This window comes from Oryctolagus cuniculus, chromosome 5 (assembly GCF_964237555.1).
Source record: "Oryctolagus cuniculus chromosome 5, mOryCun1.1, whole genome shotgun sequence".
Lineage (NCBI taxonomy): Eukaryota > Metazoa > Chordata > Mammalia > Lagomorpha > Leporidae > Oryctolagus > Oryctolagus cuniculus.
Window position 1 is genome coordinate 165086415 of NC_091436.1, and position 24767 is coordinate 165111181.

The window sequence follows — 24767 nt, forward strand, 5'->3', positions numbered from 1 at the left end:
CAGCTTTCTGCTCATGACGATGACCCAAGGAATCACTGACTCCTGGCTTCAGCCCGGTCCAGTGCCAGTATCTGTGGGCACGTGGGCAGTGAACCAGCAATGGAAAACCTCTCTTATTAAATAAATAGGTAAATCTTTAAAATAAATCTGTTGGCCAGCGCCACAGCTCCCTAGGCTAATCCTCCGCCTGCAGCGTCGGCACACCGGGTTCTAGTCCCTGTCGAGGCACCGGATTCTGTCCCGGTTGCCCCTCTTCCAGGCCAGCTCTCTGCTCTGGCCCGGGAAGACAGTGGAGGATGGCCCAAGTGCTTGGGCCCTGCACCCCATGGGAGACCAGGAGAAGCACCTGGCTCCGGATCAGTGCGGTGTGCCGGCTGCAGCGGCCATTGGAGGGTGAACCAACGGAAAAGGAAGACCTTTCTCTCTCTCTCTGTCCACTCTGCCTGTCAAAAAAGGAAGGAAGGGAGGAAGGGAGAGAGGGAGGGAGGGAGGGAGGAAGGAAGGAAGGAAATAAAAGAAAATAAATCTGTCAAAGAAATAAATCTTTAAGAAAAATGATATACAAATATGAACTCTAGTTAGGTGGTCCCCTACATTTAGTGGGAAGCCTGAAACTTTGAAGTCAATCCACCCCCACAGAAAGACTGATTACTGGATGGACAGAGTGACAGATGGATATTGCATATACGAAGAAGTATCGTCGTGTACAAACTGTAGAATCCAGGTAGTGGCTAAACGGAAGTTCACCATAAAGTGTTTCAAACTGCTCTGTATTGAGAATTTTCACACTAATATGCTGGAAAAGTGGGAACAAGCTTGTGCTGAGAACACAACGGCTCACTCAGGAGGGTGAAGCCAGCCCTGCGTGTCCGTGACCAAATCCTAGGACCGTATGGAGGCGGCTCAGAGTTGCTCAGAGGAAATGAGAAAGTGAGTTTCAAGCTCTAAAAAACCCACAGCAGTTCTACTTTATATAAAAACTATCATTTCGTAAAAAATAGTATTACTGGCTTCAAAGATGCAAAGACACACATGTACATGCGCACACACGCATACACACAAAAAAAAGAAAATCCTTGCTGGAGGCAATACATTCTACCCAAACAAATCCTATGGGTCTCCGTGAGTACCAAAATACACACTTCTAAGAATAGTTGGGTAAAATATGTATTGTGGTGATGCATATGTAGACTCAAAGAACCAGAAGGGAGAAGACCTTAAGGAACCACTGGCTTAACATCTTGACTTTATCTTTCTAAAGATTTATTTATTTGAAATGCAGAGATTAGGGGGAGAAGGTATCGAATTCTCCCATCTCCTGGTTCACTCCCAAATAGACTCAATGTCTAGGGCTAGACTAGGCCAAAACCAGGGCCAGCAGCTACTTCCAAGTCCCCTATGTGAATGCAGGGGCCCAACTATTTGGGCCGTCTTCTGCTGCTTTCACAGGCACATTAGCAGGGAGCTGGATTACAAGCAGAACACCTGGGACTCAAACTGGTGCCCATATGGGATGCTGGCGCTGCTGGTAGAGGCTTAACCTCATCACATCTCCTGCTACTAAAATCTTGCCTTTACCGATGAGAAAGATGGGCCAGAGTGGGAGGAGACTTCGACGACTGCTCATCCAGAGTACGAGAGAAGTGGGACCCAGGCTAGCCCAGTGCTTGGTCTTGCACACCAGCATGTCCTGCTGTCACCACCGGCATCCTTCAAGAGCCCACTAATGAGATTTTCCAGCTATGTGGGTGATAAGGCCTTTGAAAAATAAAGTATGTGCTGCATATGACAAAATGCTTCAAAAACAGAAAGTCCATTTTATTCCTAACTGCCTGTGAAAGATTATAGGCCTATTTTCCGATTTTGACATTTATTTGAAATTCAGATTCTGTGGTATAAGCTAATAGGAGCTGTGGAGATAATTAATATAAATGTGAAAATCGCCGGCTAAAGTGGGAGAAGGGAGGAAAGGGAACATTCTTAAAGTTCAGGACGCTTTCCTACACCACTTGACGACATTTAATTGTCTGCTATTCTCAAACACAAAATTGGAGCACTAAGTTGAAATTACTCCCCTCTCAAATCTCTGTTACAAAGAGCCCTGGGGTCTCTCCCACAGTGTCTGAGAAGCGGTGAGCAGTCTGCTGCTTAAGGGGCCATCAAGTAACCAAGGTGCCGCTCTTAATCTAGATTACGGGGGGGGGGGGGGGGGGTGTCCTCCAATCGACACGCCCTAGCAAACTACTAGGTTTGCAGTCTGTGTCATCCTAGGGCTTTCTGACATTTTTCAATATTGAAATAGCAATCTGCTTTAAACATTTTTCTCCTCTATGGCAGATTTAAAAAAAAAAAAAAAAAAACAGCCCTAAAAGCTACCTTAGGAATACCTCTAGCAAGAGGTGCAGTGGAGAAATAAAAGAAAAATTTAAGTCATTTTTATTAATATTATTGCTCAGTCACTGACCAGGCACATTATATACATTAACTCATTTAGTCACCATGACTGAACATTGATACTACTTTACAGAAAAGGAAAACAAGACTGTGTGTGGTTACACAGCACACAAGTAGGACTGTTGGCAGGAGGCGCATTTCTCACTCCCAAGCCCATACTTTTTCAACTGAATTTGGACACTGGATAAATTCTGGTTATCCAGGTCAAGCCAGCTGGCTCTCTGTTCCTTGCTTCTGGTTGGCTGGGCAGAGCGCATCACTGGCACAACGTGTCCTTTAATGGACCAAGAGGCTTCAAGGAGACACGCTGCCCTGTGACTGCTCACTCTCATACACTGCCTCCTCACGCGACCACCCACTCAGCGGTCTACACTCGACTGTTCAGTCCAGCAGACTCGCGAGGGACAGTGCATTCAACAGGTTCTCAACAGCAGAGGCAACTATGCAACATGGCCTGAGGCAGCAAATACTCCACATCTGCACCAAGGCCCTGCCCACAAAAGCAGCCAGCTGCTCCTACCAGACGCTGCTGAGGTGGCCCTCTACGTCGGGACTCACACCTCCGAGACAGTGGACGTGACGGCCTCTAGCCTTGGAGTCACCACCTCAAATGCAGTAGCTTCTGTGACATTTGGGCAAGTGAAAATGAAGTGTCAATTTAGGTAATAAACGGAAGCAAGCAGCGAGATCTCTGAACAGGCAGCGTGCAAGGGTACAGCGGCGAGCTGTGACCCACCAAAGGCGGCCAAGGGCACTACACAGCAGAGCAGGAAGACCACTTGTGCATGTGTTAGCATTTGGGCAGATAAACTACTTTTATTCTTTTAAAGAGATGAGTAAAGATGAATTTCATTTTTTGAACTCTTAAGGGGGACAACTGATACCACAATGTAAAATGAACACACATGAGAACCTGAAAGGCAGACAATAAAAGAGACAAGGACCCTCTCCCTCCCGCGAATGACCTCCAAACAGCTCCCACCTCTCCTCCCCTCCATCAGCACCCCTGCCCACATCCACTGGGATCTGCAGGTGCCTAGCAGTGAATACATTTGGGATATTTATGTATGGTCTTTATTTTCCACTTTCAATTCTATTTCCCTGCTTGGGACTGTATCTTTCATGGTAACTTCACATCCTCTTGTGTGTAAAGCTGCCTTCAATGGTTCGATTTAAAAGAAAGGTGAAAAATAATAATTCCCAGTTTCTTTTGGTTACTACAAAAAAATGTGTTGAAATTATATTGAAAGTAGGAATACTCGGTATCTACATAAGATCTGAAGAGTCCAAGCAGAATCGCATCATCGCAGGGAAAGTATCTTAGAGATCACAAAGACCAACGTATTCATCGTGCAGAAGAGGAAACCGAGAGCTAGAAAGGATCAACTTAGCAAAGTCTGTAACAGCCGAAGTCTGTGGGCACCTAACGTCACAGCACGGCTTCCAAACATCAAAGAGGAATCCTCTACCTACCTTTCCTCGGCCCAGCTGCAACGCGGGCATATCAGCTGATGAGAAACCTATCTCAAAACTGCCAAGCACTGTTTACTTACACAATTATTTGAATACCAGGCGCACTTATTTTTATTACTTGCTAAAAATGAGTGGAAGTCAAAAAGTGTAAGTGCTGACAATAACAATCAAAGGGAGACAAAGATGGACATAACATATGGCAGACGAAATTAGTGACACATGGACAACTGGACAGTTACTGCATGTAAACTGACCCCATGCAGCAAAGATGAGGGGGAAAAAATCAGGTAAATACAAAATATCGAGACTATACTGTCTAAAGACTATCCAAATGATGAGGGAAATGGGAGAAAATTTGGGTGGCTACCATCAGAACATACCAGAAACTCAAATACAGAGAACGAGCTCTTGGGTCTGTCTGACAGGTGAAGGGCACTTCAGAAAGTTCATGGAGAAAAGAAATTAAAAGCTAAATTTGGGGCAGGCATTCAGCTTAGCATTTAAGATACCATCACCCCAAAATTGAAGGGCCTGGGTTTTAGTCTTGCCTCCTCCACTCCCAATTCTGGCTCCCCGCTAATGCACACTGTGGGATACAGCAAGTAACGGCTCCAGTGTTTGGGTTCCTGCCATCCAAGTGGGAGACATGGGATGAGTTCCTGTTGCAGGTCTTATGTTACATTTGAGTGCATCAGCAATGGGAGTTTTCCCTGTGTCTGAAATAAGTAAATAGGTGAGTTTATTTGATGCAAAAATATTTTGAAGGGTCTTCAAAAAGTTCATGGAAAATGCATATTATGAAAAAATTATATGGGGCTGGTACTGTGGCACAGCGGATAAAGCCACTGCCTGCAGTGCTGGCATCCCAGATGGGTGCCGGTTCAAGACCCGGCTGCTCCTCTTCCAATCCAGCTCTCTGCTATGGCCTGAGAAAGCAGTGGAAGATGGCCCAAGTCCTTGGGCCCCTGCACCCATGTGGGAGACCCAGAAAAAGCTCCTGGCTCCTGGCTGCAGATCAGCACAGCTCTGGCCATTGCGGCCAACGGGGGAGTGAACCAGCAGATGGAAGACCTCTCTCTGTCTCTCTTTCTCTGCCTCTCCTCTCTCTCTGTGTAACTCTGAATTCCAAGTAAATAAATAAATCTTTAAAAAAATTATACACAGAATACAAAATTTTTGGAACCAAAATAATGTTACCCTTCCAATTTCATCTTTAAAATAAATGCTTTCTGAAGTTCTTTCATTTATGGCTTACTTCTGAGTTCCTTATCAAGACATGGCAGCTAGTGCCTTACAAGAGAAAAAAAAAAGTACAAGACAGCACCAAAAGCTCCATCACTCATTCCTTCTTTACTGACAAAATCACTGTCAACCTCTCCCTATTTCCAACAACGTTAGCAATCAGTTTCACAGATGAAACACAGTACTACTGCTCATAGAAGCAAAATGTGAGCTACAAATAACCATTTTTGCAAGACTGTCTATATTTCAGGTCATTATATTTTTATTGTTTTTAAAAATATATATACAATATAAACAGTTGGACATAAAAACACACATTTATAATTAGAAAATGTGCTCTTATTTTAGTCCTCTGGCAATACACAAATCAATATTTAACTCCTGTCCATTAAATTTTGATCACGTTTGCCAGGAATGTGCCTTGAATGAAAGAAGAGGGCAGATGGCAGAGAAGGGACCAGACGCCAGGACCCCTGGGCGGGACATCGCTCGCCTTTCTGCTGCAGACAGCTGGACACTGAGGACTCCACGCCTCCTGTTCTGGCCACTCCCAGGCCCTGGCCCAGAACTCCCAGGTCCCTGGGGACAGGCACAGTGAGGCCTGATGGTGGGGCGTCACATCACTCAGCCCTCCCTCTGAGAAATGTGGTTGAAGGGCGTTCACGTTCCACTCTTCAATTACCTTTGTAGATAAAGTACATCCAGGCAAATCAGTTTTGAATCATAAACAAAAATTCATGGGGTAGAGAAGGAAATAAATTAGACCACAAACAATCACCGTGGCTGTCAGCCTCTCTCACAAGCTCCTAAGTGCAACCCAGAAGGCAAATGAGAAGGCAGAAGCTGCCATTTTCCTCTAAGAAAGGACACACAGGATTCGTGGGATGTGCTGTGCCTGGACGCCAGAGAGTGACAGTCTAGATTTCCCATTCATGTGGAATTATTCAGTTAAATAAAATTAAATCAGTACCGTCAGAGCCATAGTGAGGCTAACAGCAGGAAGTAAAAACAGGCATTTTCAGGGTGGTTGCTCCGCCAAGTGGTGAAGATGCACATGTCCCGTATCAGAGTACTTGAGTTCATGACTCAGTTCCAGCTCCTGACGCCAGCGTCTTACTACTGCACACCCTGGAGGCAATGGTGGTGGCCCAAGCCACTCTCATGGTAGACTTTAGCTGAGTCCTGCATCCCAGTTTTGGAGAGGCTCAACCTGAGAACAGCAGGGATTTGGGGAGCCAACCAGCAGGTGGGCGAGCTCTTTCTATATCTCTCCTTCTCTGTCTGTATCTATCGTGGGAAACAAAATACGTGTGTTATATGATACATATATATTCTAAAAATGTGTATATATCTAAAATGTCAATGCCCGTTTCTTTCTCTTGTGGTGGTCTGGAGAGCTTAGCCTCAGAGTTTTCTATTTTTTCTCATGAAGTATTTAAGCCTTACTGCTGATCATCACAGTCATACAGCTTATACAGTGTTCTTTTCTGTCTCTACCTCTCTCTGTATAACTCTGCCTTTCAAATAAATAAGTAAATAAACCTTTTAAGAAAAGGGGACGGAGTGTGGGGCGGGAGTGTGGGGGGCAGCACCCTGGATAAGTGAGTTAAGCGTCGCCTGAGATGCCAGCATCGCAGAAGGGCATCAGCTGGAGTCCTGGCCGCTGACTGCCAACCTAGCCCCCTGCTGAAGCACCTGGGCAAGCAGCGTAAGAGGCTACGTAACTGGGCCCCCGCCCCTCACATGGGCGATCTGGATGGAGCTCCAGGTTCGCAGCGTTGGCCTGGACCAGCCTGCTGCTGTGGCCATTTGAGGAGTAAACCTGTGGATGGAGGATCTCAATCTTAAACTTTGTCTCTATAACTCCACCTCTTAAAGAAATATATCTTGAAAAAAAAAAATAAACAAAAATAAAAATTCCTTTCTTGCTTTCACCTCCACTTCAGCAACCATGTGATTAATCTCTACCATCCAAAGTATCTATGTTGATGACTCTACTTCCTCTCCTCATTCCCTCTCAGATGCATTTGGGAGACCTTTTATTTTTTCTTTCACACCACAAGAAAAGAGCTCTTGTCTAAGGACACCAATAACTGTCATGGTAAAACCCCAATGCTAAGTTCTTGGCGTTGGTCTTCCTTGAACTATCAACATCATCTCTACCTGGGAGTCTAATGATTATTTCCAATTTAAGGCATCCAACAGTAAGCTCTGGGTTTTGAACTTCCCCTCCAGTTTGCTCTTCCCTATCTTACTGCTATAGTGGATCAAGTCAGAAACTCTGAAGTCTGCCACTACTCTCACCTAAATGCTCTTAGTTACCTCTTGACTCATCCCTGCTTCCACCCATGGCCCTGTGTGGTCTACCTGCCACGTGGTTACAAGAGCACTGGTGCCGCGGCTCACTAGGCTAATCCTCTGCCTGCAGCGCTGGCACACCGGGTTCTAGTCCCGGTCGGGGCGCTGGATTCTGTCCCGGTTGCCCCTCTTCCAGGCCAGCTCTCTGCTGTGGCCCGGGAGTGCAGTGGAGGATGGCCCAAGTGCTTGGGCCCTGCACCCGCATAGGAGACCAGGAGAAGCACCTGGCTCCTGGCTTCGGATCGGTGCAGTGTGCCAGCTGCAGTGGCCATTTGGGGGGTGAACCAATGGAAAAAGAAGATCTTTCTCTCTCTCTCTGTCTCGTCTGCCTGTCAAAAAAAAAGGGGGGGGGGGCAACCCTTTAAACATCCAAACATCTACTAGGAGTCAGCTCTCCATAGGTGTAGGTTCACAACTGTACATTCGACCAGCTGTGGATAAAAACTATTTACAAGCCAAAAAAAGTACACTGAAACTGTAAACTATTTTTCTTCTCATTATTCCTGAAACAATACAATATAAATGATCAACCACATATAATTCACATTGTATTAAGTATTATAAACTAATCTAGAGATGATACAAAATCTCAAGTCCATTTCAACAAGTTCTTACCAAAAAATACAACAAAGATAAAAACATATAATAATCTGCTTTAAGTTTTCAGACTACTATTTTACATATTCTCCTTAAAATTCTTATTTTTCAACCAGAAATAGGAAAAGATCTCATCAATCACTACCAAGTGAATTTCCCAGGAGCCTTTGTTCACAGTAACCTGCCATCTCTAGGTGAGATAGTTATTCCCACAGGAGTAGTCCCTCTGCAAACAATCTGTCCTAAGTTTTAGAGGACAGCAGCCAATATAAGGACTTAACACCAAAAGCCTGAAGGAACTCGCCTCCTGGAAGGAAGAAGCCAGCGTGCCCTGATTGCCACAACAAAACTGTTTCTCAGAACTCTTGCTCAGATGAATCAACCAAGAAAACACACGAGAGCATGCGGAAGGGGCAGAGCAAACTCCAATCTGAAAAATCAGTTCCATTCTGAAATCTCACCAACACCAGCAGTAAGCAGAGGTAAGGGAAACACACAAGGCACAGTAACAGAGACATGAAGGGCTCCTGCAGGGTCGACCGGGGAACTTCAGGAAAAACTGCTAAGGAAGATCCGAGTAAGCCCAAAGAGCTCTCTGCCTTCCCCGGGAAGACTGAACAGCACAAAATGCCAGCTCTGCACACAGTATCTCCACGTAATTCCCTAGGAAAAACGATCCTCGAGTTCACCTGAGAAAGTTAAAAGAAATGACAAAAAGCTAGGAATACTTCAAAAAAGAAAAATAAAGAATAATCAAAAATAATGAAAATTAGAATAAGAATTGATACAGTAATCAGACTTTGATATATTAAAAATATAATCTGTGCGGCCAGCACTGTGGCCTAGTAGGCTAAGCCTTTGCCTGTGGCACTGGCATCCCACATGGGCACCTGTTCATGCCCTGGCTGCTCCACTTCCGATCCAGCTACCTGCTTATGGCCTGGGAAAGCAGCAGAAGATGGCCCAAGTGCTTGGGCCCCTGCATCCAAGTGAGAGACCCAGAGGAAGCTCCTGGCTTCGGATCAGCCCAGCTCTGGCCTTTGCAGCCATGTAGGGAGTGAACCAGAGGATGGAAGACCTTTTTCTCTGTCTCTCCCTCTGTCTGTAGCTCTACTTCTCAAATAAATAAATAAAATATTTATACTATATAGTAAATATTATATAAATAATCTGAATATATAATATATATAATCTGAAATAAATAGATTAAATAAATAAACAAATATAATCTGAATAGTCAGGGGTGGGCATCTGATAAGTTAATGATCCACAACCCATGTGGGAAGGTCTGGGTTCAAGTCCCAACTCAGATCTCATTTTCAGCTTCTTGCTAAAATGCACCCTAGGAAAGCAGGTCATGGCTCATGTAGCGGGGTACCTGTCACACAATGGGAGACCTGGGCTGAATTTCCAGCACCTGGCTTCAGACTGGCCCACCCCATGCTATTGCAGGCATTTGTGGAGTGAACCAGCGGATGGGAGTTATCTCTCTCTCTCTCTCTCCCGTTTCAAAGTAAGCATTTTTTAAGTTAAACATTGACATAATCAGCAATATAGAAGGAATAGACTATATAAGAAATGCTGATGAGAAACTAAATGTTTGGGTTGAAAATTAAGTGTTCTTTAGTTACTTCATGTTGTGGTGCCAATGTAGACTATAGAGAGAACCGTTTAAAAAGAAAAGAAAAATAAAAGAAATAGTGGTCATTACTTAACTGACTTTGGGACAGGGATGACCATTTCCACAAACAAAACACAGAAGAAGTAAATGAAAGATACATACATCTCGCCACACAGGAACATCAGGAAATCTGAGGGGGTCAGAAAGAAACCTGGGGAAATACCTGCAGTGCATGATAAGGAGGCAGCTGCTGTTTACTGGAGCTGGGAGCAGAGCACCTGCTCTTTGAAACGCTGGTGCTCTTTCAACCTCCCACACCACCCAGACAGCAGAAGGGTTCTACACAGACCTGGGGAACACAGGCAAACACTTCATTTCAAACACCAATCTGGGGTTTTGGGAACAGTTTATTTGCCCACAGATTTATGAAACCCCACATGTGTGAAGTATGTGAAGAAGCAGCTTTTATTTCAAAAGTAGACTCCCAGCTTCCAGGGACAGGGGTGCAAGGTAAAGTCCCTGAGACCTGGCACCCATCAGACTGCCACCTCTTTGTTCTCCCACACAGAAAGCTGTCTTATTTTATAATGTGAAGTGACATATTCACAACTAAGATTTTTTTCCTCCTCTCTTGGTATTCTTACAAACACACACACACACACACACACACAATCTTACATTTTGTTTTGTTTTAATCCCAATGGAGATAATATCTGAAAAATAAAAACAAAACACACAAAAAAACACAACACCGAAAATTAATGGTTCAACTACTGTGATGAAACTGCAATTTTCCAAAAACCAACTTCTAGGAGTTGTCCCTTGAGCTCCATGCAAGGTGAAATACATGCCCAGCAACAGAAACAACAACAACGTTAAAAGCACAGGTAATGGCTACTTACTAGAGTTACCATGCTTGCAAGCACTACCACTGACACTTGACAAAATGACCAAGCGAAATTGAAGTCTATGTTTGCCTATCAAATGTTAACGATCTGTCACTTTTCACATTGCTAAATATCATACGCTCTACTGGTCATACAATTTCTCCAAAATGTAAATCTCTAGAAACAGTGAAAACTTCATACATGACACTTTATCCATGAGCCACACACAATGTAATTTGAAATCACCTTAAAAACTGATAAAGTATTACAGAAAAAGATTTACAGTTTAACTAATTACTAATTTTTCAATAGCATTGTTAATTTTTGCACTGGAATATTTCTTCCAAAAAAGTCTGAAACATTTTTTTATTTGAATGACATCTGTGCATTTAATTAAATCAATTCTAGAAGTCAAGATTGTTAAAAAATAAATAGCATAAGACAGTGTAAGACACAAAGCATGAAAACACACCTATTAATAGCTTCACAGATACAGTCATCAACCCAGAAACTTTCAACACGCCAAAGAAACATCAGCAAGAGCCATCAGCAGTGGACAGTGGATCCCTCCTTAACACAGATGCACTGCTCTGCCCCACTTTCCCCTTCCCCAGTTCTCCAGGAAAGCATTGGTCCCTCTTTTGTGCCTAGGCTGTTGAATAACAGGAGCAGAACAGAAATGGACAAGAACTTTGCAAATTTAAGAATCAATTAAGGAGCCAGCGCTGTGGCACAGCGGGTAAAGGTGCCGCTTAGAGTGCAGGTATCCCATATGGATGCCACCTCGAGTCCCAGCTGCTCCATTTCCAATCCAGCTCTCTGCTGTGGCCTAGAAAAGCAGTAGAAAATGGCCCAAGTCGCTGGGCCCCTACGCCCGCGTGGGAGACCTGGAAGAGGCTCCAGGCTCCTGGCTTCAGATCAGCACAGCTCCCATCATTGGGGCCAATTGGAGAGTGAACCAGAGGATAGAAGACCTCTCTCTCTGCCTCTCTTTCTCTGTAACTCTTTCAAATAAATCAATCTTAGAAGGAAAAAAAAATAAACTTCCACACCTACTTTACACCCCCACGTTTTTGTGCTATATTCCATTGTGTATATACACACCCACCTCCCAAAGACTTTTTTTTTTTAATTTATCTGAAAGGCAGACACACAGAGAAAGATCTTCAATCTGCTAGTTTACTCCCAAAATGCCCAAACAGCTGGGGCTGGACCAGGCCAAAGCCAGGCACCTAGAACTCAATCCAGGTCTCCCAAATATGCCACAGGAACTAAACAATTGTAGCCACCACCTCACCTGCTACCTCTCAAAGTACACAGTGGTGGGAAGCTGGAACAGGGAGTAGAGCCAGGACTCCAATCCAAGCACTGTCATCTCAGATTCAGTCACCCTAAGTTGTTGTTGTTTTTTTTTGTTTTTTTTTTTGTTTGTTTGTTTGTTTTTTTTTTTTGACAGGCAGAGTGGACAGTGAGAGAGAGAGACAGAGAGAAAGGTCTTCCTTTGCCGTTGGTTCACCCTCCAATGGCCGCCATGGCCGGTGCGCCGCGCTGATCTGATGGCAGGAGCCAGGTGCTTCTTGTCTCCCATGGGGTGCAGGGCCCAAGCACTTGGGCCATCCTCCACTGCACTCCTGGGCCACAGCAGAGAGCTGGCCTGGAAGAGGGGCAACCGGGACAGAATCCAGCGCCCCGACCGGGACTAGAACCTGGTGAGCCGGGGCCGCAAGGTGGAGGATTAGCCTAGTGAGCCGCGGCGCCGGCCACCCTAAGTGTCTTAAACAATGACTCTAATGCCCACACCAACCCGCTAACTTAGTCTCTAACAAGTACCAGCTTACTGCTCCACAGCTGTTCCCGTCAGCTAAGAATTCACGTTTGTGACACAGTACCGCGTTGCATAAAGAGCTACTGCGCTCCTCTAAAGTGTGCTAATATTCCATCATATATGTGCAAGCCCTACGATTATTTAGCCCTTTTCCTGATAAACGTAAGTTGCTTCCAATATTTTGTTAAAATTAATTACTCTATTAAAGAACTTACTGATATACATATTTTCCATACACCTCCAAGCATTTTCATGATAACCTCATAAAAGTTGAATTGCTGCTCAAATGAGGGCCAAAACTTTTGCCCAAGAACTATCCAGTTGGTCTCCTGCCAACAGTGTTTGAGTGCCAAACTCCCTGTAGCATCAGTAACATCACACAAGAACAAATCATTTTTTATAAAAGGTTCATTTATTTATTTGAGAGGCAGGGCTATGGAGAGAGAGAGGGAGATACAGAGAAACATGTCTTTCATCTGCTGCTTCACTCCCAAAATGGCCACAACAGACAGAGCTGGGCCAATCTGAAGCCAGGAGCTTCTTCTGGGTCTCCCATGTGGGTGGCAGGGGCCCAAGCGCTTGGGTCATCTTCCACTGCTTTCCCAGGCCACAGCAGGGAGCCGGATGGGAAGTGGAGCAGCTGAGACTCACACCAGCACCCACATGGGATGCCAGCACCACAGGCAGAGGCTTAACCTCCTATGACACAGCGCTAGCCCCAAGGAACAAGACATTTTCTCTCTACACTGTCAAGTAGTTCTACGGAAATACAGGAGCAGACATTTGGCAGAGTGGTTAAGACAGCATTTGCAATGCCCACATCCCATATCGAAGTGCATGAGTTCGGGTGCAGCTCCACTTCCAATTCTACCTTCCTGCTAATCAGCACTGAGGGAGGCAGCAGATGACGGCTCAAACAGTAGTTCAGTCCCCACCCTCAATGTGGGAGACCCAGACTGAGTTTCTAGCTCTTTGTTTTGGCCTGGTCTGGCCCATGTTGTTGTGGGCTTGTCAGGAATGAACCAGTGGATGGGAATACTGTGTGTGTGTGTGTGTGTGTGTGTGTCTCATAAATAAATAAATCACACTACATGACATGCAAAAGGACTTACAAAAGTCCTACTCTGTGCAAACATTGCTGTTTAAACACCATTATTGACCACCAAGAGCTAAAAACATATCAAGTGCTAGGACCACAGCATTCACGGGGACATGTATAAATGTATTTCTAAGACCACTATATACTAACAAGAAGACAGTAATCAAGTCCCTTGGAGGCTCAGGAGGAGAAACAAGTATAAAGAATGCCACAGGTCACATTCAAGAAAATTCAAGGATGAGTCAAATCTGGAGAGCCCACAATGAACAAGGAAGATAGGGAAGATGCTATACAAATAAGACAAGCAACAGCAGAGGTCAAAGTTAAAACAGACTGTTTACAAGGTAAACTATTGGTCTAAAACCTGGCTAGGGACTGCTCAAAAGCTTATCAGGCAAGAGAAGAAAACAGTGCCCAAAGGTGGTATAATCTCAAAATAACAGCTGCCCAAAAATGTCTAAAACATCAGCTCACACAGAGATCAGAAATTCAGAAACACACGCGTGCCTTCGACATGACTACATCCTCAATCAAAGTCTCATTCTCCAGTGAGGCGAGACTTTCCTGAGACACGCTCCAGCGTCTACAGGAGTCTTGGAAGTATCTACTGAACAGGATCACGTTGCTCACAGTTAAGTCAAACAAAGGCAGGGCTACAGCTATCCTCCTGCAAATTTTATAATCTTAAAGAAAACTACAGTTCAATCATTTCAAAAAGGAGCAGCGGCACACTCCAGCAAAAGCAAAAATTTTGAACTAAGGCGTCCTGAATTCAAATTCTGTCTCCATCTTAACAAGTTAAATCTACTAAAATCATCAGTTCCTCTTCTGCAAAATGGTCCCAAGAGCTATGCGGATGATTGAGATCATGCACAGAGGTATCCAGGAGAGTTAGCTGGAACACAAGTGTCTTACTCCCCTTACACCTGTTGCAAGAAAGCCCCAAACGTCTAGTATCATTTCATTATCAAGTTTTGTGTCTATTTTATTTGTCTCTATTTTAATAACACCATTAAAACAATTAAGTAAGATTTTGGTGAGGAAAAATGCTAAGACAATTCACAAAGCAGAATATATACTCTAAAGGTCACCAATGACAAGAAAGAGTATTTTGCATTAAAGTCAAAAGATTTTATACAAAAACTATTACTAGTATTGCATTCCTGATTTGGCCTATAAGACTAAGAGTGAAGTCAACCAAGAATAACTCATTTTGCTGAATAGAAACAAATGTTTACTATCTGCTCTCCCTTTATCCTGCACACAGAGGCACTAAGTCTTTAATGTAGCTCATCCCTTGTCTCGATGCCTTCTAATCATCCTTCCACAAAGCATTTGCTCCGCACACATTATCAGTAAGCTTTGGGCATGATATCCCTTGCAATAGGATAACAAGTGATGTTAAAACCATGTAAAGTTGCCTTGCCTCCTTCCCTGCCTCACATCTTGTAAACAACAGAACATAGGTGTAGACCTTCAGGTACATGAAAAGTAAGGTTCTCCAGTGGATGGAAGACCCTCCCCTCCGCCACCTCCCTGTATCTTTGCCTTTCAAATAAATAAATAAATCTTTAAAAAAAGAGTAAGGTTCTCTGAGTGTGCACGGTTTTAAATAAAGCCACGGATGCTAATCTGAGTAGCTCAGTTACTTTACGTGCCTCGGCAGTCATCAAAGTCAGCCAAACTGCTAGAGCAGCATCTCCCAACATCACATAAATACATCTGCTAGTTTCTCAACACTCCACGCTTTCAATTAGCCTTTCCATGCTCTGCTCATTTCTTTTTTATAACCATATATTTCTTCCTATTGATTCTTAGCACTTCATATATTGGCAGGAAACCACGGCCAACCTAATGTAATGCCATGCATTTATGCAGTGCTTTCAATTAAGTCATTTTGGAACTTCCCTAGCATTCCAAAGAAGATGATGTGCTATCCTCCCGCAGTGTGGGTGGCTTAAACCTTCTCTGATTCCAGCAGCCAACCCCAAGCTTGTGGAATACTAGGTGTTCAGTATGTCCCTGGAGCTAGACACAGCCGAGTTCCGGCTTTGTATCTCAGGCCTGGTACCGCCCAAAGCGAACCTGAGGCCTAAACAAATCACGGTGCTCTTAGGACTCTTCTCAAAAATGGGGACCAAGAATCACTTTCATAGAATTTGTGTGAAAATTAAATGTCATCATCTATTTATAGTAACTAGCAAGGAATCTGCCACACAGGGCTCAAGCAGCTGGCGCTAATGTTCTCTCAAGCACCCACTATCCTCACACAAGTTTTCATGGTGACCTTAAGTGAGGTAACTCACGCTGAGCAGTGGGTTTGGAGAAATGTCCCCTTTAAGTCCTAAGGACAGGGCCCTCGGCCCTACAAAGCAGCAGATACTCTCTGGAAGATCTTGGTCATGCTGGGGTGCTTCGTGCACCTTGTTTTTAGTTCCATTCTATAAACATCGATCTCACTTTGCCTTTTCAGCTCAACCCTACTATGACCCATAACAATCCCATCTGAAGAGAATGCTGGGCTAGCTAATCTCAATTCCCCCACAAACATGAAGTCCCTTCTAGTACTAAGATTTGCTAGTCCAGGGGCCGGCACTGTGGAACAGCGGGTTAAAGCCCTGGCCTGAAGGGCCAGCATCCCACATGGGCGCTGGTTCTAGTCCCGGCTACTCCTCTTCCAATCCAGCTCTCTGCTGTGGCCTGGGATAGCAGTAGAAGATGGCCCAAGTGCTTGGGCCCCTGCACCCACGTGGGAGACCTGGAGGAAGCTCCTGGCTCCTGGCTTTGGATCGGCTCAGCTCCAGCCGCTGCGGCCATCTGGGGAGTGAACCAGTGGATGAAAGACCTCTCTGTCTCTACCTCTCTCTGTAACTCCACCTCTCAAATAAATAAAATAAGTCTTTAAAAAAAAAAAAAAAAAGATTTGCTAGTCCACTATTGGCCTTATCATTACAAAGGGAGAAGAATATGAACAAGATGTCAGGTAAGCTAATATAAATGATCTGGGAAAAACAAAACAAAACAAAACAGCCACCTGGAGAATACTGCTATTTGAGCCCTGCCATAGGGCCGGGGAATCCTAATAGGTATAAGTTGGTAGGCTGGACATGGACAATACAGGGAGACGTGGATGCTTCTGGGGATATAACCCAAGGCTCTGGTCGATCTATTATTTTGAGTATCTAAATGCAGAGCTCTGGATAAGCACAACACATTAGTTGGGTAAACGACTTTAAAACAGAGGTGACATTAAAATGAGGAAACCCATAATGAAGTCAGCTAAGCAAAGCAAAAGAGAAAATTAAATTTCTTAACCAAAACTCACTTAAAAACCAAAAATATCAAAGTCCATGAGAAATAAGACTCAAAAAATTTCTGAGTAAGATTAGCAATCAAGAATTATTGATTTAATGTCTACTAAGTCAGTAGCATTTCCTTCTTTAGAATTTACAAAGTATACTCAAAATATGCATTTTCTGACTACTCAAATCTAACTACTCTGTTAGGGGAGAATGAATGAACTATCTCTAGGGGGCCTAATCCAAGTGTATTGGGTAATGCAGAAGATATTCCATGGATGCCTCCCATTTCTGAATGATTTTTTATAAAGATTCATTTATTCATTTTGAAAGTTAGAGTTACAGAGAGAAGGGGAAGAAGAAGAGAGAGAGAGAGGAAGGGAAGGAGGGGAGGAGGAAGAGGAAGGGGAAGAGAGAGAGAGAGAGGGAGGGAGGGAAGGAGGGAGAGAGAGAGAAAGAGAATATAAATGAATATCTTCCATCCACTGGTTCACCCCCCAGATGTCCACAACTTCCAGTACTGGGCCAGGCTGAAGCCAGGAGCCAGGAGCCTCTTCCAAGTCTCCCACATGGGTAGCAGGAGCCAAAACATTTGGGCCATTTTCTGCTGCTTTTCCCAGGCCATTAACAAGGAACTGAATTGGAAGTAGAACAGCCAGGACTTGAATTGGCGCCCATATGGGATACCAGCATCATAGGTGGCAACTTTACCTGCTATGCCACAATGCCAGCCCCCTGGATTATTTTCTGATCCCTCATATTCTTGTCTTTGTTTAAATACAAATAATTTCCTCCAGACCTTTACACAGAACTGGAACTCCATGAAGATGTGCTATGGTTATCTATTTCCAGGACCACGTGTTAAGAGAACGAGCACCACACATACTACCCCGAGAGCCCCAGTGGCTCCCTGTGACCAGCCGGAGAAACACAGCTTCCTATTTGGATACACCACACTAAGCCAAATGGAACTATCAGTACAAAAGCAGCTTAAGACATGCCTCCGCCTTCCTGGGACTTAGAATCTATTTCAGGCTATAAAGCAAAATAAAAAATAAAAATCTACACAGCAAGGCAATGCCTACTCAAGCAGGTCCCAGAGATGTCCAAAGAAAGAGAAATTACAAAATAAGAAAACTCAGTATATATATGATTTAGAAGAGGAGAGAATACAATCAATGCATAAGATTTAGTAAAGCAGAGGACGCTATCCCACACTGATAAAATTTTTAAAGAACCATATTCCGGCCAGCGCCGCGGCTCAATAGGCTAATCCTCTGCCTTGCAGCGCCAGCACACCAGGTTCTAGTCCCGGTCGGGGCGCCGGATTCTGTCCCAGTTGCCCCTCTTCCAGGCCAGCTCTCTGCTGTGGCCAGGGAGTGCAGTGGAGGATGGCCCAAGTGCTTGGGCCCTGCACCCCATGGGAGACCAGGAGAAGCACCTGGCTCCTGCCTTCGGATCAGCGCAGTATCCCAGCTGCAGCGCGCCGGCCGTGGCAGCCAGTGGAGGGTGAACCAACGGCAAAAGGAAGACCTTTCGCTCTGTCTCTCTCTCTCACTGTCCACTCTGCCTGTCCAAAAAAATAAAAAATAAATAAAAATTAAAAAAAAAAAGAACCATATTCCTACCAAGGAGCTCTTAAAGCCCTTGGAAGTTCTTGAGTGACAGGACCATGTTTGTTGTGTTATTTGTGCTTTATTCCCTGCACCCACTAACTCCTGAATCCCCTGGAATGTCCAGTGAGGCAGGATGTACTTTTTCTTAGTGAGCCACTCTTGATGGACTGCTGGACAGCTTCAGGATGGGGGTGGTCTGCAGAAAGGCCACGGCAACATGTTTAGAGTTGAAACGCAAAGTTCAGGCTCTATCCCCTGACTTCCAGAGAGAGAGAGAACTGAGAGTAACATCATAGCCAATGGCCAATTATTTAATCAATCACTTTTTTGTAATTAAGTTTAAAAAAAAAAAAAATCATGGGATTCTGGGATCTTCCCACATGGAGCACATCAAAGTGCTGGGGGGGGGGGTGCCCAGGGAGGGCATGGGAACTTCACACCTCCACATCTACACTTGCCTAGCATCTCTCCTGTCTTCCATCTTTATAATAAACTGTGCATAATAAACACTTCCCCGAGTTCTTGGATATGTTCTAGAAAATTATCAAGAGGGTCGAGGTATCCTTAATTTATACCGAGATGGTCAAAAGTGCAGATGGAAATGCGAGGCTTGCAACTGGAGTCTACAGTGAAGAAATCTCGAGGGTAACCGGTGCAGGCTTCATTAACTCCTGAAACAGTCAAAACTGAAGCACGGGACATCCAGCTGGGGTCAAGGCAGTTGCACAATCAGTTGGCAAGGGGAAAAAAACATGCAATTGACGTCATAAGTTTTATGAAAAAAAAAAAAAAAGAGCTGAAGACACATAATGAAGACACAGTAACAGAAAGGCAGTGAGTACTCTCAATTCAGAGACACTGTCAGTTCATCCTGAGCTTCATCCACATTCATAATGCTGAAAGTTCACTCTGATGTTGGGAGAAACTGACTAAGGTAAAACATGTTCAAGTTGGCATAGTATTGTCGCTCCCCCTCTTCATGGAGGAACAACACAGGACCCTGCGCTGTTCTTTTGTCTGCTCGGCCTTCCCCGGGTTTGCTGCTGGTTCTTCCCGGGTTGGCTACCGTCCCTTCCACCTCCGTGGAAGGGCGGTTCCCCCTGCCACTTTCCCCACTTCCGCGGGGGAGCAGCACACCGCCGGCCGGCTCTCTCGGGGGCTGCACAGGTGTTCCTTCAGATAGATGTTCCCCTTAGATGTTCCTGGTGCATGTTGTCTCTCTCCTCCTTTATAGTCCTCTTCCACCAATCCCAACTCTGCTACCCACACGCCGAGTACACTGCTCTCCTCCAATCAGGAGCAGCTCCTGCAGCTTGTCAAGTTGGTGAGAGGCAGCTGGGTAGAAGCTGTTGCCTCCTCTCCCAGCGCCATATTGTGGGAGAGCAGATGCATAGAATAAGTCTTAATTCCAGTAACAGTCTAGTCCGAGTTGCTCCCCACATAGTATATTAAAATTCTGAATCACATGGCTACCTCAAACTACAAAATTACCTCTGATCAGCTCACTTTAACTTGGTTGATAGCCACATATTTTTTCACAAAAATGATGTTCAGCAGGAAGTTAAGAAATTTATCAGGCCAAAGTATAAGTGAAACACAGCACTCTCACTGCACACAAGCTACCAACAAATTACAACAGGACTAGTATGAAAAGATACGTCAAGAGATTTCTCTTTCTCTAATATCTCAGGTAAGTCACGTGCTCTATTCAAGTCCAAGAATGGTAAATGTCATCATGACCACCCTCCACACCAAAGGCTGCACTGTGAAAGTTTATTAGGTTAGGTCTGAGGACAGGAGATGCTGTCTGTTCTTTAGGACAGAACTGGCCAAATCTGCAGTAAACAAACAATTCCATTCGTGGTGGTCAGGCACACAGAAGAGGAGTCTAGATTACAGGAAAGAGTAGAAAATGTATTCAGGAGAATGGAACACAAGCATTCTTACTAAGAAAAGACTCCTAACTCAATGCACCATAATACCTGAAACGCAAATAGAGATAAAATAGGAGGTTCCAGGAAACCATACACTCACTGCTATCCATCATGGTTCAAACAACAAAAATAACAGTAAGGAAAAGATGTTGACTAAAGAGTATTTCAGAGAGGAGAGGGACCAGAAGGATCAGCATGGGAATGGAGGCAAAGACCACCCACTTCCGCGCAGAAGCTCCCAGGACCAGAACTTGGCCAGGACCTGGGTCTTCTGAGTCCCACGGTGTTCACTGTTGGTAACACAGCATGGCCAAGGAGGCAGCTGAGCAAAAGCTTCCACACTAAACGCCTCCTGTCATTCATGTTTAATATTCATGGAACAGCAGGCTGCTCCGGGACACTCATCTCCTAGACGGACATCGTCAAAACAGAGCATCCATAGCGCACCAAGGCAGAGCTCCACATGATTTAGTCCTGGGATTTGTGAACTGAGGTGTCACTCCAGCCTAAGGATCAGGACAGAGGGACGGCTCTGGCCAGCTGCATTTGCAAGCAGCCTAAGCTGATGTACATCATGAGGATTTGTGTTTTCACAAATCTATCCAGTGATTCGTATGTGCCATGCCCTAAGTGCTGGGTCTGGCTGCAACACCACTCAGCTGCACAGATTAGCTGAATTCACACAATAGTGCTCAGGGGTAGTAATCAGAACTCACACTGTAAACGAACACAAACACGGTTTCCAGTTCCTAATGTTGCCTCCAGAAACAAACACCCACAGGCATGTGTGCTCGTGCTGGCCCCGCTCAGCCCTGCCCGCTGACCCCTGCATGTGCAGACACGGTCACTAGGAAACTTAAAAACAACACTACTAGTCGAACAATACCCTATACCTTGTGCGATTGTGTGAGTGCAGCCTGTTGAAATCCTTGCTTAGTATATACCAAGTTGATCTTCAGTATATGAAGGTAATTGAAAATGAAACTCGATGAAGGGCGGGATGGGAGAGGGAGTGGGAGAGGGGAGGGCCGCCACAACAATACAAAAGTTGCACTTTGTAAATTCACATTTATTAAATAAAAAAAAAAAAAAACAACTATATAACAAACAAAAAAAAAGAAAAAAAAGAACTTAATACTTTACCCTTTTAGTATTTTTTATGTTCTATTAAAACTATTGGTTGAACTCTTTAATTAATACACAATTACTCTTAGGTGTTTAATTAATGCTATAACTAGTACTCAAATAGTATTTTACACTTTGTGTTTCTGTGTGGGTGCAAACTGTTGAAATCTTTACTTAATATATGCTAAATTGATCTTCTGTATATAAAGATAATTGAAAATTAATCTTGATGTGAATGGAAGGGGAGAGGGAGTGGGAGAGGGGAGGGTTGTGGGTGGGAGGGAAGTTATGGGGGGGAAGCTATTGTAATCCATAAGCTGTACTTTGGAAATTTATGTTCATTAAATAAAATAAAAAAAATTTAAAAAAACACTGATCCTACGAAAGGTGCCACCAGTAATACGACAAGGCATGTTCCAGTTCCTAACTGACATGGCGTAGTACAAACATTCTCCATCTTTGCCAGTGGGATGCTCAGAAACACACGCTCTCATATTCATTTACAACATTAGTGGCTTAAAATATCTTTGCATATTGTTATTAACATTTGCTACTTGTTTTCTCTGAAATGCCTATTCTTGATATTTTACTCCTACTATAGTATTTTCTTACAAAACTGTTCATCACAGATACTGACATATAAAACAGATTTGGTCATCTGATACTTATATTTTGTAAGAAAGGGCATCATTTAAAATTTTCATCAAAGAGCAGAAATTAGGGCACCTTCATGAACAAATAAGACACGTTTCATGGCTGGCTTTTTAATGTACTCTGAAAACACTCGCCTAACGCTTGTTTCCAGGAACCCGTGTCCCGAACTCTAGAAGACCACTGTGCCCTGTGCTCAGCGACCAGGAGAGCTGGAGGCTCCAGCTCGGCGCCGACTGAGTGATCTTTGCTCCCCTGCTGCTTGGAAGCTGCACACAGCCGCAACTCACCCCTGCACGGGGACACGGCAGTGGGGACCGGGCCCATCCCTGCCTGCTCCCAGACGGCAGGGCAGGGCAGGGCAGGTCCCTGCATACCCGCTAGGAGCACTTAGCGTCAGGGAGGAAAATGAATCATGCATCACTCTGGCAACTTCCTGGGCTGTGCTTTTTAGGCTGGAAACAGATTTGCTCCAGGGCTGGCACACAGCCTGTCAGCAGTTCCTCTCCCTTTTGACGGGGGAAAGGAAAGAGACTCGAGGAGCAGCCCCCAGAGGTGCCAGCTCACGCGGGGACGGGGCATCCCCCTCTGCTCTGCAGTCTGCAGAGGTGCCCAACAGTGCTCAAATGTCCTTTTTTAACCTCAAAAGACTGAGCAAAACTAAAAAAGAAATGCTTCTTAAAGTCATGTTGGAAAAATGCACAAATGTCTCTGTAGCTGCAGCAGTGGAGTGTGCAGGAAGCACAAGGACTGGACACTAGCCAGGGCCCGCTGACAAACTCCTTCCTGCAGCAGGACAGCCGTTCCTCCGTGCCACCACCTCAGGAGGCAGGGGTGATGGGCTCTGTCCTCAGGGAAGTACCCAACTCTCCCACAGTGTACACAGGAACCTTGGTGCGCATCTTCCAGGCAGCAAACTGGGACTCAGGGCTCCAGCAACACCAGGAAGGGGAAGGGAAGGCTCGAGTCCATCCCACATCATCAGATTGCTGTAGGAACGGCTGAGCCTCCTTGAACACTGTGCACAGTTTGGGGTCCCTGAGTGTATACTCTTCATGCGATCCTAAATGGACCTTCATTTCACCCAAAATGGCTCAGCCACTTCTTCAGTGACACGTTCAAACACCTTGCAAGACGCAGAGTAAGAATGCAGGAAGGGAAGGGATGTTGGCTGAAAGGTGAGAGGATCCACAGTGTCTCACAGTCGTAGAGAACTATCAGACACACAGCGGGAAATCCTGGTCTCTGCTCTGCAATTATTGCTAGAAACAAAGGTCACTGGCAGGCTAGGGAAAAGTGGAATTAAATATGAATTAGCAGGAGAACAAAACCCAGAAGGAAACTGTCAAACAGTTTCACATGAGTGAGATGTAGATGCAGAGTCCATGCTTTTCTGAATAATCTTACGGTGCCGTCGCAGCAGAGTCGTCACTGCGGAACAAGCGTCAGCCGTGGACACTCCCTGGCCAAGTCCGCTTCCTTCTACCCCGTTACGCCCCTTAGTAAAATGAATCCTCCCACCAGGCCATTCTGCTCCGACCTCTCAGTGCCCGCAGGGGGAAGAGCAAGCTTCTGGAGGACAGCTGCACCTCAGTCAGATTTCCACCGAAACTCATGAGGACAGTCCTCCCAAGATGTCGCAGGACCTGCCTTGCACTGGAGTGCGCAGTGTAAGAAGGCAAGCCGAGCCGTTTCCAGCATCTATCAAATCATGCGGAAAACAGACAAAAAACAAAACAACAAAAGCCCCACGAAGCAGATGGCATGAAGACAGGTTATGGGTAACACTAACTGCAGTCCCAAAGAGAAAGTATATATGACTGAATGGGTCCTAAAAATATGTAGAGCATAACAAAGAAACAAACAAACAAACAAACAAAAGAACAGGGGCAGGTTCTTGGCCTAGATGTTAAGAGGCTGCATAAAATGCCCCAATCCCGTATCTGAGTACGTGGGGTTCAACCCCAGGCTCTAGCTTCCTGATACCATGGACCAAGGGAGGCAGTGGTGATGGCTCAAGTCGTTAGGTTCTTGCCATCCACATGGGAGACCTGAACGGAGTTCCCAACTCCCACTTCCACCCCCTCTAACCTTACTCGGGCCATTGTGGGGATCTGGGGAAATGATCCAGCGGAAGAGAGCTCTCTCAGTCTGTCTGTCTCACAGATAAAAATTTTAAAAAGAGAACTTATTTTTGTTAACCTGAGAGAGAACACCCTCCTGGTTTCCAAGGGAAAGTTTTCAAACAAAAAAACTTAAAAAAAAAAAAAAACAGGATCTGCTAAGACCTTGTTAACCTATACAATACTGACAGTCTGAGCATCGCAAAAACTTTAGGTCAATTTGTTTACGGGATGGAATTAAGACCTGGGACACATGTAAGAATGCTCAGTTATCTGAGGCAATGATCAGCTTGCCCAGGGGACCCAGGGCAGAGGCTTGGTGGGTGCATCCAGGAGAAATCTATTGCTTTTTCATCCCCTTTGACAGCTACGAGAAGGTCAGACCTTTTCTGAATGGCCTGCCTTCACCGGTAACCTGGTATTTCCAACAGAGATGACAAATGACTCAGCGAAGCCTCCTGTT

At 44.9% G+C, this 24767-nt stretch overlaps 1 protein-coding gene across 17 annotated transcripts in view; it reads right to left on the reverse strand.

Annotated features, from left to right (window-relative positions):
* The window catches only part of FARS2 (phenylalanyl-tRNA synthetase 2, mitochondrial), a 496231-nt gene that overhangs the window by 406253 nt on the left and 65211 nt on the right, over window positions 1–24767 (reverse strand). Inside the window, exon 1 of one of the 17 annotated variants that reach the window (XM_070074459.1) lies at window positions 6140–6429. The exons of the other annotated variants lie outside the window; for them this stretch is intronic. The gene's annotated coding sequence lies outside the window, so the exon portion shown is untranslated. Of the gene's footprint in view, window positions 1–6139; window positions 6430–24767 lie in introns of those variants that run through there. 17 annotated transcript variants of the gene reach the window in all.